Raw genomic sequence first — 14,235 nt, 5'->3', positions numbered from 1 at the left:
TTCCACATTAATTTAGTTTCCTTTTTGACAAGTTGAAGAAGAGAAACAAGCAAAAATGCAAACACAAGTTCTGGTGGAGGGGCAATAAAGAATTTGGGAGAGAGGGAAAAGACATCTAGAACTGAAATACCTGTTCATTAAATAAGTATGTGCTTTAGTTAAAAGGATTATCAATAGGGGTGAGTCTAATACGTCTACAGTGAAGATGAAAAATTTACCAATGGAAATGCTTATATTCCACATTCTTTATAACAGTATTGCTCAAAAAAGCAAATGTAAAATGATTCTGTCACGAGAGAAAACTTTAAATATTTTTCCATTCTTTAATTCAATTCAACATTTCAGCCTTATTTTAAAAAATAAAATAAATGCTGTCATTCCTTTAGTCCACTTAACCAGCAGAGAGAAACTGGCCTGAGGAAAAATTTCAGTAAAGAAGTTTGGTGGGTTTTTTGTTTGTTGCTTTTAGATATTTTTTGCTTTTTTGTATGTTTTTAAGAAGAAGGAATCTTAGAAATAAAACCATTTAAGAAGAAGGTGAGGGATGATGATGCAAAGATTACCAACCCTTGAATTTATCTTTTTTAAACAAGTAGCAACCATCAAATTTGAGAAAAAATACATCTATTTAAATCTAAAAGCGTTTGACTGGACTGAGTAGAAATTTTGTATATATTTATAGTTCTAATTCTTTATTAAGGGCTAAAAAGAGAACTGGATTTGCATTACATCATGAAAATGTATCTTAGAGCAAAGAGTAAAAATGAATGACAAATGGCCATGTGAGAAAATTTTAATCTTCAAAAGAAGGAAGTTAAATATTCAGCAACTTGATGGTAGCATGCAGATAATAAATACTAGTTTCAAATTAGCTGCAAAACATTTAAGACATAAGGTCACACGTCTTTGTCATAGCACTCTATCCATCTGTTCTAATTTGAAGTGTTTGGTAAATAGCTTCACCCAAATAAGACAGAATGACATTAGGCTGCAAATTTGATTACAGACAGGAACTATATATCTATATGTATCTTGACAGATCTAAAACAATATTTAATTTAGTTTCTCCCTCCAGTACAAAAGCACTGAGTTAAAATTACAGTCTATTTCCCATTAGCGCTGTTACCTATAAAACTATACTTAACCAAAGTATATAGATTCTAGAATTAAATTTCTGTATTTTACATACTGAGGTACCATGTCCCACACCTTATTCTTGAGAAGTGACATATATTGTGCAAACTATATCAAGCAGGTTTAACTTTGAAGCCTTTGATTACATTCCTGGTAGGCTTTTTTTTTTTTTTTTTTTTTTTTTTTTTGCAAAACCTTCACTGGATCAATCATAATTAAATGGATTTATATATAGGTACTCAAATCTATATGTTTATGTTTGGATGTAGGATCCGAACCACCACATGAACCAAAAAATATCGTGATTTACTTCCCTAGACAATTAAAGCAAACCAACCAAACAACATAAAAAAAAAAAAGATATGCAGTTAAGCACAGTTTTCCCCACCAAATAACCAGTAAAAACCTGTATTCTAGAGGCTGCGACTGACAACAATTACCACTAAATAGCTGTTTTACAGACTACATTCAAAATTCTGAGGCCTAGTTCCTGAGGGACAGTGATCTCCATCCAGTTCCTAGATGACAACAGCCACATTAAAAAAAAAAAAAATCATTACCTCTTTCTTTCCTAGATCCCAGAATGCATTTTCTAGCGAAGAGATCACTCCCCAAGACAGTTAACAAGTACCACTCACAAACACAAAACTCATTTAAAATCAGCTTTTTAGGGAGGCTAACTCTCAAAGCAATCAAATAAACATCTATTCCATTTTCAAGATCCCATTTATTTTCATAGAATTACATGTGATGCTATTTCTTCCATATGTAGTTACTTGTACTGAATTGCTTTCTTTATTGCCTACATTCATTTATACTTTTAATAAAGACTTAAAATAGCTAGTTCATAACATTTATCATAGAATGATTTCTCGATAAGGTAACTTCAAAAGCATGTCAAAAATATAGATAATTTTTTTTTACTGTGTTGTTAAAGAACATAGGAAATAGTATCATGAAAATCAGAATTACTTCAGATACAGTCAAATAAGAGATCATGCTGAGAAAAACAGCACAAATAAGTTGTTCTGAGCAATATGGAAAACCACATTTGATTTTCTTAAGTTTTAGAGAAATCCCAAGTAAAGTAAACTACTGTTAAGGCTTCATTTTCTCTTGATAAAACCAGCTTTTATTCTGTCTAAATCAATCTATGCTGGAGTGCTCATGGGCCTCAGCATTTTTTCCCAAAGATTGTGTTAACAGCATAATGGCTTTACAATTTAACTGGAAAAACCTGAGAGAGAGAAAAGCCTACATAACACAGAAATGAGCAAGGATTCTTTGTCTTGGACCTCCTGTCACAGAAAAAAACCCAAAGCAATTCTATGTATATAATTAAAAGCAACTAAATTAATTTTCTCTGTTCCCTCCAAATGGCAAGACTTTCCAAGAACTTCAGAGATGGAAAATGAAAGGGTTAAACCAGGGACTTTTGAAAGAGTTGTGTTTTTTTCTATGCTGTCCTGAAGAAAGACAAAGCTGTTGATGACCTTTCTATCCCACTAAAGGAACAGAAAGAGTACCATGGGGTAAATGTTGAAATTTTAAGTCTGGAACTGCTTTGAGAGCATTAAGAGTTTGGCCACATGCAGTCATCAGCATGGCAACAAGAGAAAAAAGACCTGGGGCCAATGTTCTGGTTTATAAGCACAACAGAGTAATTTTTGCTTTTAAAAATACATAGAGGATGTGAAAAAAAAAGAAGAGTATCATTCACGTTTCGTAGGTTTATTCACAGTCTTACTGAAAATACGATTTTGACCAATACCATCCCTGCCACTGCATACATCAGCACAACTAGCTGTGTATTCTGGCTAACATTTAACCTGGAAATCCATCCTTACTATGTTTTTCTAGGCTGTCAACTCACTCCTGCAGGTTATTTTCAAATAGCTCATTCATAATTTATTTCTTACCCAATATTAATGAAATCTCACTAGTATCCAATCTAAAAGTACAAACAGCACAATCTTTTACAATCAATTTCTTAAGTTTAAAAAATGAAATAAAATTGATACATAACATCCCTCTCCTCTCCACCCCCAAAAAAAGAACAGATTTTGTTTAAACATAAAGAAAACAGAAAAATTAGTATTGGATATTTAAATGTTTTCAAGTGGTAAACCAAGGCTGCATCTGCCAACTTTGCTGATATTTTAAAATTTATTTTGTATTTATTTCATTTATTAACTCTGAGCTTGACATAATTTATTATACTAAACTAAAACACAGGTGTGTCTTGCTTTCTTGAAGAAGCGGTCCAACTAGTAAGAAGTGACTAGAAAGACTAATACTCATTTTTATCCAGATAAAAAAATTAGAGTCATATGTCATCTTTTGTGTCTTTAGACACATATTATTATGTATTATCTTATTTCTGAAAATAGCATGGACATACTACCATGCTTATCCGCAGAAATTCTTTATAAAATTTTTATTTGAATATTTGGGAAGAAGAAGAAGAATATTTGGGACTTGTTGACCATTATTCTGAGCAGTTTGTCAAAATAAGTTTAGCACCTCATAGTTCTTGTGTATTGTATTGCTATACTTTTGGAAATGTTAGGGCGTTTTTCAGCAAATTTACCTGTAATATTCAAAATTATGTCATTTAATGATTATTAAAAACCTATAAAAGCAACAACCTATTTTGCATTTCACAGAATCGTCTTCTCAAATACTAAACTCACCTTTATTTTTTTTAATTACATTTTAAAAGACTGGTTACCTATAACCACTCTCTTAAAGAAACAGAAGAAGTAAGAAAATAAAATCAGTATATCCATTACTTTTATATTAAAAATGATCCCCCTGTTTGAGAGAAGTAACAATTTAAATACCAATGGAAATGATATTTTCAACGATTATAATTTTGGTAAAAGCCAAACAGTGTAACAGCAAGCCAGTAGACACCTTTTCCTGGTATATTGTGCATAAAAAGTATTCCCATCTGTTTCAATGCTCAGGCTTTTTCATGGGCTTAAACCTGTCAAATTATTCCATTTGATTTCAGAGAATTCTCATATGGCAATCTATTTTATTTACTTTATCTTCAATAAAATGGTTGAGTGAGCATTAGCAACTATGAGACACAAGTTTCAATCAGTCCTCTGGCAAAGGCGTCAATCTACATTAGACCTACAGTGCTGTGAGCTGCAGCCAGAAAGCTGGAGTGAGACAGGGCAACAGTGAGTGAGTGAGCAAGACCTAATAAAGCAGCAGTGGAGAGAGAGAAAATTCCCCCCAGACACCACCATACACTGCTTATATAATGTGTGTGCCTAGTTCAACACACCAGTAGCTCCTTAATAAAGCTGACAGCTAAAAAGGAGATTCAGACTCCAACTTCATTCTACATGACAGCTACAGGAATGGTCCTCTGTTCTCAAGCAGGCCACGTTTAGAAACCTGAATTCAGTTCAGTTAAAAATTAAGAGTTCTCACCTCTCTCATTCATGTCACATAGGAAAAAGAATCATAAAATTATTAAGATGCACACCATTTTCTCCTCATTTTATACAGCTGAAAAAACCCATCAGGTTTCAACTAGCTTCTTCTTAAAAATTTCTGTGCTAGAAACCACAAAATAATCAGTGTATGTAAGCAATAACTCATTTTTCAAGACAGTATCATTAACAACTAATTCCAACAAATGTGGAGCATCACTCCTAGATGCCACAAAAATACCTCCCAAAGCACAAACTTTGCAATAACTGATGCAAGTTCGTATTTGATATGGGCTGTAAAAACCAGATTATTTCAACAGCGCTCTTCCCAGGAAATCAGACTATTAAGACTGCACTTACTATTTAGCTGAATTGAAAAGCTGGCCAGTTTAAATCCATAGTTTGGTGTTATATATAATCATAGGAAAAATTTACTGCCTCATATTTCCAGATCACAAATTCAATTCTATCAATGTGCACTACTTTTTGACAAAAGTTGACTTCAGGTTCCCCCCAGATCACCAATTTATAGCTATTCAAAATCACCCTGGAAAGATAATTCAAAATTCTATGATAAATAGGGTCTCTATTCTAATACAATTCCATTAAAGCATAAAGTACTGTTTATGTTTCAGATTCTTCCTGTTAGAAACCATATTAAAGACAAAGCCCATCAAACTCCATCTAATTGTTTCTTGCAAACTAGATACCATCTTTTTCTTTCAGCACTATGCTGTATACCCTCCTTTCATTCACTTATGGAAGTAAAACTCCTTTGCCTTCTGACCAGACATGTGAAAGACTTCCTTGTGGACAAAGTTAATGCCAGTCCATTATGCAGCTAGTGGAAAACATCATATCTTTCACATGTTGGTCACCAACATGGTCACCAGCAATGAGTCCTTACACAATGCTTGAGAGAATTTCAGTTCAGATGCAAGATATCTATATGAGATACTCTTCTGTACTAATCTAACAGTATAATTATGCTTGCCCTCTACAAAATAAACATATGCATATAGACTGAACATTTAATAGTATAGAAAATGTCTGCATATACATGTACATGAGCTGTGATGTTTCAAGTTGTTGTTTCCTGTAGTACCAAAAAGAAACAGGAATGAGCACAATGAGCTCCTCTTCTCCAACGCAGACAACACAGAAGAGCTAGATCAAGTTAATAATCATTAATACCAGAATTCATTAAGCTTTTTTTTTCAAAGCCTAAGTAACTCAGAAAACATAGATGTAAATGCATCACTAACAGTCTCAAAGCTGTCTAAGTCATCAGTCAGAAAACAGAACATTTTTTCTCTGCTTTCACATTTCTCTGAGCTCTGTCACAGTTTTGCTAAAACTTACTCCTAAAAAGTTAAGCGTTCCATTGAGAGGATAAAAACCAAACAGATTTTTTCTCTCTGTTGACTAAAAATGTATTCATAATTGCAATTTTATTTTTATGCATATCTATCACTACATTTATAACTGAATCTCAGTTTTCTATCATTTCAAACACAGCAGATCCTGCCATAAAAGAACCTATTAATTCTAAATACCATACTGAAGAACTAGCATTCAAAATGTACTACTGTTTCCTCATTGACTGCAAAAACATTCCTTCTCCACTTTTACATACTGCAAGAAAAAGAGACCAATGTTAAAAAGGCCAAAAAGATTTTTGCTTCCTTTACAGAAAGCATTTTTATAGAATATATTTAACTTAAAGTTATGGAAGAAAATAATGGAGGAAGCAGAATAGCAGTTACTTTCTTTCATATGCCTTAAGTTTCAGACATACTGGAATTCAATAAAAATATACTGCCAAAAAAGCAGAGATGCACAAGCCACTTATACTACATTTTGGCCATTATTTGTCAGAACACAGTAAACTTCCAGAGACTATATCCTTTAAAAACAAAAACACTCTTGCTGACTCGACAGATTTCAACTGGAGTTTCTATCAAACTCCAGTTTCTATCAGTTTTCCAAAATATTGGCACTATCAAAAAACTATCTAACGTAACTACAGGTACACCATTCAGACATGTACAAATAAATATCTGACAGAAATCCAGCCACATTTCCATTGCTACATAGAAAGCAAAGAATCTGATATTTCTTACCATTTTTTTTCTGCTGAGGAATGAAAGAAAGAACACTGTTTTGAAAATAAACATATTACTACATACTAACATATAGTCATATAAAGATTTGCACATGTTACCAGGAATATCTACAGTTTCCCTGTATAGTGCTGTATATCCTTTGACTTACAACACTGCTACACCTAACCTTTCTTCTTTTCTGGCTTCACCATACTCACACTATAGCCTTCCAGCCAGTGCCTTAACTCCTTGCAAAAAAGTGAAGTTAAATCGGAATTAAGGAATTTTCCTTTCTTATTACCCAGTGAAGACAGTCACAGTGAAACACATACCAGAAGAGTCTTCTTTTACACTACTTTGAACAAGGTTGAAAAGGGCTGTGCTTCCTCACAGAGGGTAAAACATCAAAAAATTTGTTATAAACATAGTTTCAGAACTAATTTGTGTCATCATCATTAACTCCCGTGGAACAGCTTCTTTTTCTTTCCTTCCAGAGGCATCAATACATTAAGATGGATATACCAATATTATGGAGTACATAGGTATATCAGAATATCTTGTAATACTTTAGCAGCTACTGCACATGGCATATTATTTGTATTTACATATTTTTTTCTATATCCTAGTGTACACAGAATTTGGCCTGCTTTCTATTATGAAAAGTTTGTTGTACCCTGTTTAAATCTGTATCTTAAAAATATAGTATCAGGCCCAACTGACCATATTTTGCAATTTATATGTTAAAATATTGCCTAAAAATTTAGAATCTGAAAAGTTCTGGGAATATTCTCAAAAAAATTGATACCTCCGTAAAATATGAACAACTGCAACACTCAACATACAGATTTTTTTTTTTTTTTTTTTGTTGCAATAGCAATTATGAAAAATCCAAAATAAATGTGACTGCCTTGCTAAGCTCTCATCTTACACTAATTCCTTCAGGATCTCCTTTTCCAGTCGAAGTTAAAAAGACCTGTAAGCCACTTGTACATTATTCACTGAAGATAGCTGTGAAGGTCTGGTGCAAACCAGTTAGGGTAGGGGCTGAGGAACCCCTTTGGGGGTTCTCTCCCAAATTTGCCCTTAACCAGGGCAGCAAGGTATTCAGTGCAGGCATGCCAAGGCCCAGTGGCACCATACCCACTGACAGTGTGGTGTACCAGGCAGGTTCAGCCTGTTAACACACAAAGCAGTTGAAACAAGGTTTGACCTCATGGTCCTTGACATCATGGAATTCCTAGTTACCAGAGGAATAAAGATCCTCCCAATTTCAAGAAATTGGGAATATCCAAACTCAGAGATTCTTCACTATTTATTATAGTGTATTTGCCTTTTTAAATTTTATTTTTCAGAAGAAATACAATCTACAACAGTTTTCAAAACCAATCAGCTTAAGTATCATACTCCTAATACAGCTGATGTAATGACACTGTACAGTGTAAGTTAAGTCCAGAGTTCCAGAGACCTTGGTGATAGAAACACGGTTTCACCTATTTTCATGGCAGAAGCTGAAAAAGTATGTAGGGAAATCCTAAATTAATCATATATTGTCCGCTATCTAGTCATAACACAAGCAGTCACACATGTCAGTGAATCAGGGAAAGCAGAGACCAGCTATTTAAATTTGGACTGGTAAGCAAGAACAGCAATTCTGGAACAAAAGGAAGTTGCAAAAAAAAAAAAAAAAATCCTCTTTGATTTGTGATGATTAACTTGTACTCACCTGCTTCTTCTAAGCCTCAAAAAGACCTTTTAACTTCAACCTTGAACTGAAGTGATGTCCAAGATCAATTCTAGTATCACAATCCTGACAAAACAGAGAGAAATATTTACAGCTATTTAGAATAATGTAACAAAACCAACATAGAATCTGGCTTTATCATTCCCTTTAATTTGTTCTCTTAATAAGTAGTAAGCTTAAATGTAGTCCACAAAGAAATATAATTGTTCACTAAGTTTCTTCCTTGCAGCAGAGTGACAGCTAAGGCATCACTCAAATTCTAGTCCTGTATTTTTATTCTATTTTTATTATTATGGTACCCAAGGGCAACCAAAAGGAAGTCTTCCCTGAAGTAGTTTGTTTCAGGCAGAGAACTGCACACAATATCACTACCAGTAAGTTCACAAGGTCATCTGAAGGAAGGGACAGAAGCTGGGAGACAGCATGCCAATAAAATTTAAATCTGTATGTATGTTAGGAAGGACAAAAGGACAAGCAAAAAGAAAAAAAAAAAAAAAAAAAAAAAAAAACAGCTTTCAAGCTGAGACTGGAAGACTGCAATGAAGAGAGAAGGTTGGACAAGGCAGAAGAAATAAAGAATAAGCAGGTCTGTATAATACTTAGATTACATCTAAGCCTGAGCACTTTTCTCTTACCTGAAATCAACTGGCAGAAATAATCCTCCATCTATGTAGGATGTAGGATAATCCTACACCTATGTAACATAGTCACATATGCTCTGAAACAGAGGAGTTACATAAAAATTGTCTAATGGAGGTGATCAAATATATGTCTGGGAATTTTCTGGAACAATGTTAGCTTGCAAAGACATTAACTGTGACAGAGACATGGAAATATTTCCAGGCATTGTTTAATTTACTAATATAGACATGGGCTTAATGCCTGAAACTCTGCTATCTCTGAAGTAGATCCTACTAGCCTCTCGATGGTGCCTCTTGGCAATTCTCTCTTGCTGACAAGGTCAGACAGAAGCAGGCTGAAGAGTAAAATGAATGTAGAATTTTTTTAAGAAAAGGCTGCTTTCCCACAGTTTAAGAAAAAAAAATCTATGTTCCAACTGGCATTATTAATACACACTTTGTTACAAGATGTTTGGGCATTTAAAAGAGCTGCAGTTCTAACTTCTTCCTTTGTTTGTAGAGTGTAACAAAACCTGCTGGGAAGGTCGAAGTTCCTAGAAAACTGAAAGCTACCTGGCAGCCTCTGTAGTAGAGCAAGTGAAGAAGGGAGAGCAAAGAATGACAGGCTGGAGAAATAAACACTACATGAAACCCCTGCACAGTAGGACAGCACTGGGAAATGAGAAGGATATCTGATGAGCTTAATACAAAGCAAAAAAGAGAAGAAAATGTTAAAAAACAGGGAAGGAACCTAAGGCAAATACGAGGAGGTGATGGTGGGTGGCAATTCATAAAAGTTTTCAGAAAGTAAAATGTGTGCCAATGAAACTTTGCTTGATGGTCATGTGGTCACCCTGGATCCACAATGTAAATGTCCAACCAACAGAGTGAAAAGCATTCATTTCACTGACCTATTTCCCATTAAAAGGTTGCACTTTTGCCTCTAAATAGCTATGCCTCTGTCTTTGAAGTTTCTTGTGCACCTGAATTCTAGACCTAAATACACATTACAGTTATTTCTTCAACACTACATCTTGTTGACAGATAATATGTAAGCCTCAAATGCGAATATTCTGTATTTCTCTTTTTTCCTATACTCCACTACACCAAAATATTTCATATCATCAGTTTTCCTAGCTTGGAGTATATTAAACATCACATAGTGCTTCACCTCAGAAATATAGCCAGGACAATCAGTTATTATACATGAAATCTTGTACCAAAACATGATCCATTTGGTTAAGACACAGCCTTTTCAGAAGAAATTTTTCATTATAGTATTTTTTGGTAATTAGTCTTAATATGAAAAAAAAACACAATCATTAATCTCAATGATTATAATTTTACTTGGTCTATTTCTGGATTTCTATACTTCTTCAGAAATCAGTAAGAAATATTTAAAGTGGTGAGGATGGCACAAAGTAGGTGTGACAGGTCACAGACAGATAGCAGGTCTTACCTACCAATTCTCTTTTTAACTGTGTAAATTTTCATCTTTAGAATCTTATTTATTGACTTCTGTTTCATTTATGCCACATTTCAGTGTGGTTTACCTGACAAAGGCAGAAGACTCCTAAAAAATAATATTATGTCTATTATAAACTGATTTGCTTTGATTTTTGTTAGCGTCCTAAAATCTGGATCTGAATCATTGCAGTTATTCTGGTCTAACACCAACATTTCTCTCCTTTCCACCTGAGCTAGAAGATTCCATCCCTTGGGCCCCAGCAGGTAAAGCTTTAATTGTTTACCTATCCCCTACCGACAGTGTTTACAGAGATACATTCCCATTCTTCAATATCTAACAATTGCACCTGAAATCCATCTGAACCTTAAAAATTTACAAATTCATAGACCTTGTTAACCAAAGCTTTAAAAGCATCCTGACAGAATGTTAATTGTCATAGTTGTGTCAGAAATCCCTAGAATATTTAATTCAAAATGAAAGTCAAATTCATTCCTGGATGAAGACTTAGAAACTTGACTTAAATAAATACAATACCCATGTGCTGCAAGCTATTTCTTTAACTCATTCATTTACTTGCTGCAATCACCTCTTAGCTTATTCCACATTTAGATCACAAATCATTAGGATAACTTTACCTGTTATGTGTTTGTACACTGCCTCTAAGACAATACTTTGGTTTGAGACTATGTGCTTTTATTCTTTATCCTGCCTTATTGGTGGTCTTTGGAATTTTTTAAAAGGTAAATAACCCCACCAAAGTGTACTACAGCACATAAGCATTTCTCCTATTTGATAGACCAAGTTGCCATGATGTGTCACTATTTCAGGTAAGACTGGCTTGTTCAGATTTCTTCTATAGTAAAAATGGTTCAAACTCCATTACTGCTTGAAGTGGGTATTTGTATAAAATATTCTAATGAAGCACTACTCACCAAAGCATGCAAGAAAATTTTAGAGCCTGGTTGAGGGCTATCTATAGGTATTATTAGGTATGCTTGTTTTGAATCAGATTGGTCGAGTCAAAATCACCACTGGTTTCACTAAAGCAAAAATTACTTGCTAAAGAGACTGTCTAGTATTTTAAAGACATAAACATTCACTGGTATCTGTACCTTCCAAATCTCTATAATATAGGACTCACACAATTAAAAAACCTCTTAACTCATAGGACTTCTGAGCGAGTCTTAAATTGCTCTATGTTAATGGGATGTCCTGAACTTTATTTGAAAATACATCACTTACATACAATCTATAATGTATATCTTCTAAAAGTATGAAAAAGTGTAAATTTACCTAACAGTCAGACTATGTATTTTAATTATATTAAAACTACTTCAACACATTCATTTAAACTACAAAAATTATTATTTTTGAAGAATATTATATAAATTGCAGAATTGCAAAAAGTAGAGACACCTCCTTTCTTCCTGATTCCAGAAATTCACATTTCTGTGATAGAAAGATACTCAGAAACTCGTAACCAGATGAGCACTACTGAATGCCATTATAATTAACAAAAGCATGCAAAATGAATTAGTAGTTATGTTTACAATCAGTCCAAAGCTAAATGAACTAATGAAAAGACCTTCATACTACCATGATTTCATCAGCTAATTTTTACATCCTATTTTACATTACTACTTAGACAAATGAAGGCTGGCTTATATTATCAGTGTGTCCAAATAGAAGTTCTGTGGTGCTGGGAGAAGCATATATTTTTTCATTTGGCACAGAGAAAATAATGAATTCCTATATGATTCTTGAGCTGTCAAGCTTCCCCAACTACATATTTTCCAAATTTTTCAATGCTATGTACTTGTTATGGTTCACATTATATTCTATACCACAAAAATTATTCTTGAATCTTTACAACATGGAATTTCCTACGCAAAACACCCATACTCCATTAATCTATAAAACATGTAACTGTGCAAAGAAGTAAGCTAAGGATAATAATAAAATTTACAAAAAATAATTAAAAATCTAATATGAAATGCCCTGGAAATTGCCTGGTGACAGAAAAATGTCCACATGGACTAAATGCATCATCTACTTCCAGTATGTTCCATCCACTGTCCAACTGATGCACAGGTTACATATAACTCATCTTGGGGAAGAGGGGCTGGAGGGAGATGTTCTTCCATTTAGGTCCTACTTCTCCTAAAGATTAATAGGACACCGATTACCTGTACCTATCAAAGCACACTGGAGAAAATGGGGACAGTGCCAATGAATGGGAAGCCTGGAGTGATGGAAAAATCATCCCTCTGTCTTTTCTTCCAAAATATCCACAGCAACGCTGTCTGAATAGTTGGATATACAAACTAAACCATCCCTGAGGCAGGTCTAACTTGCTTGACTTACCCTTATATGATAGATAACCTATGTTGACACTAATCTTATAAGTATGCATGATACCAATATCATATTTATAGAGATTTCTATCCAGTGTACACAAATATCATACCTTACTTTATCCTCAGGCATGTCTGTCTTTCTTCTGAAAACATATAATTTATTCTAAGACAACTCTGAGAAAAACCAATTTCCACTTGTTGAATTTTTTTATTATAATAAACTGCAACAGTCTACATTAATTGGGGGAGAAAAATATAAACAAAAAATGAAAGCAATTAACTATTCCTAAAGAGTTTGATCTACAATATCACTAACACAATGGCACTGCAGTCTTGTGATTGCTTACAGAATTATGATGTCTTTCTCCCTTTTTCTCCTGTGATGTGATTAGAAGGGATTCAGAAATACTATCAGATAAGAATGTAGAACAGCTTTAGAAAGTAGTATCTCATCAGTGCACATATATGGTGATCATCCTGAGTTGTCTAACATATCTAGTTTGTTCCTGTAAGGAGACATATGTATAGATTTGTAATCCACTAACACATAAAGTCAAAATGGACCTGATCCTTCTGCCATGATGCACCATATCACAGACTCTCCCACTCACAAAGTGGTTTACAGGTAGCAGCTGCATAAAGCTGCAACTTTAGACTGGGTCTAAAGACTAGACTTTGTACATTAAACAGATGCATCTCCAAAACTTTCAAAAAAGGTGATTCCACAATCTGGTTTCCCTAGGCAACCATTTCAGTTGCATAATTATCCTTCTACCGAAAATATTTTCCCTTAATATTGAATCAAAAGCTTCACACGAGTCCCATGCATTCCAGTTGTTGCTTTGCATAAAGGGCAACCCTCACCCCACTTTTTCTGCCTAAGCTTGCATCCATCCATCACTAAATCCCAATTTTCTAGTTGTTCTGCCACTTGGCATTCCAATGATATCATCATTCTGGATCTGCATGTGGAAGTCTAGATCCTCCTGTTTCTTTCCCACCAACAAGAATCTTTACTAAATAAATATATTGAAAATTCAACAAAACCAACAACAAAACATAGAAAATTAAAGAGTCACACAACTTTCAGGGAGAAAAAGAAACACCAAACTGTGTGAAGTCCACACCTACAAATAACACAGAAGAGAAAACCAAACACACACACACTCCTTGAGCTCCTAAAGACCGAAAGAAAACAGACTAAAAAAATTATGGTGAATAAGCCAAACTAACTGTGAAAAAAAAGGAACATGGAAAAAAAACCAAACACAAAGCAGGCAAACAAAAAAGAAGTTCCAAGATAATCCACCTGTGCAGCCTCAATCTCCTGCCAAAAATGTCACAACAAAAATAAAGACAGG

The 14,235-nt window shown here is 34.1% G+C and overlaps 1 protein-coding gene across 1 annotated transcript in view; it reads right to left on the bottom strand.

Moving 5' to 3' along the window:
* Positions 1–14,235, bottom strand: part of FOXP2 (forkhead box P2) — a 404,617-nt gene that overhangs the window by 276,977 nt on the left and 113,405 nt on the right. The window contains exon 5 of the mRNA XM_053942772.1: positions 8,412–8,495. The gene's annotated coding sequence lies outside the window, so the exon portion shown is untranslated. The remainder of the gene's footprint in view (positions 1–8,411; positions 8,496–14,235) is intronic.

This window comes from Vidua chalybeata, chromosome 5 (assembly GCF_026979565.1).
Source record: "Vidua chalybeata isolate OUT-0048 chromosome 5, bVidCha1 merged haplotype, whole genome shotgun sequence".
NCBI lineage: Eukaryota > Metazoa > Chordata > Aves > Passeriformes > Viduidae > Vidua > Vidua chalybeata.
The sequence above is the reverse complement of the archived record's forward strand: the minus strand, read 5'-3'. Positions and strand labels throughout refer to the sequence as shown.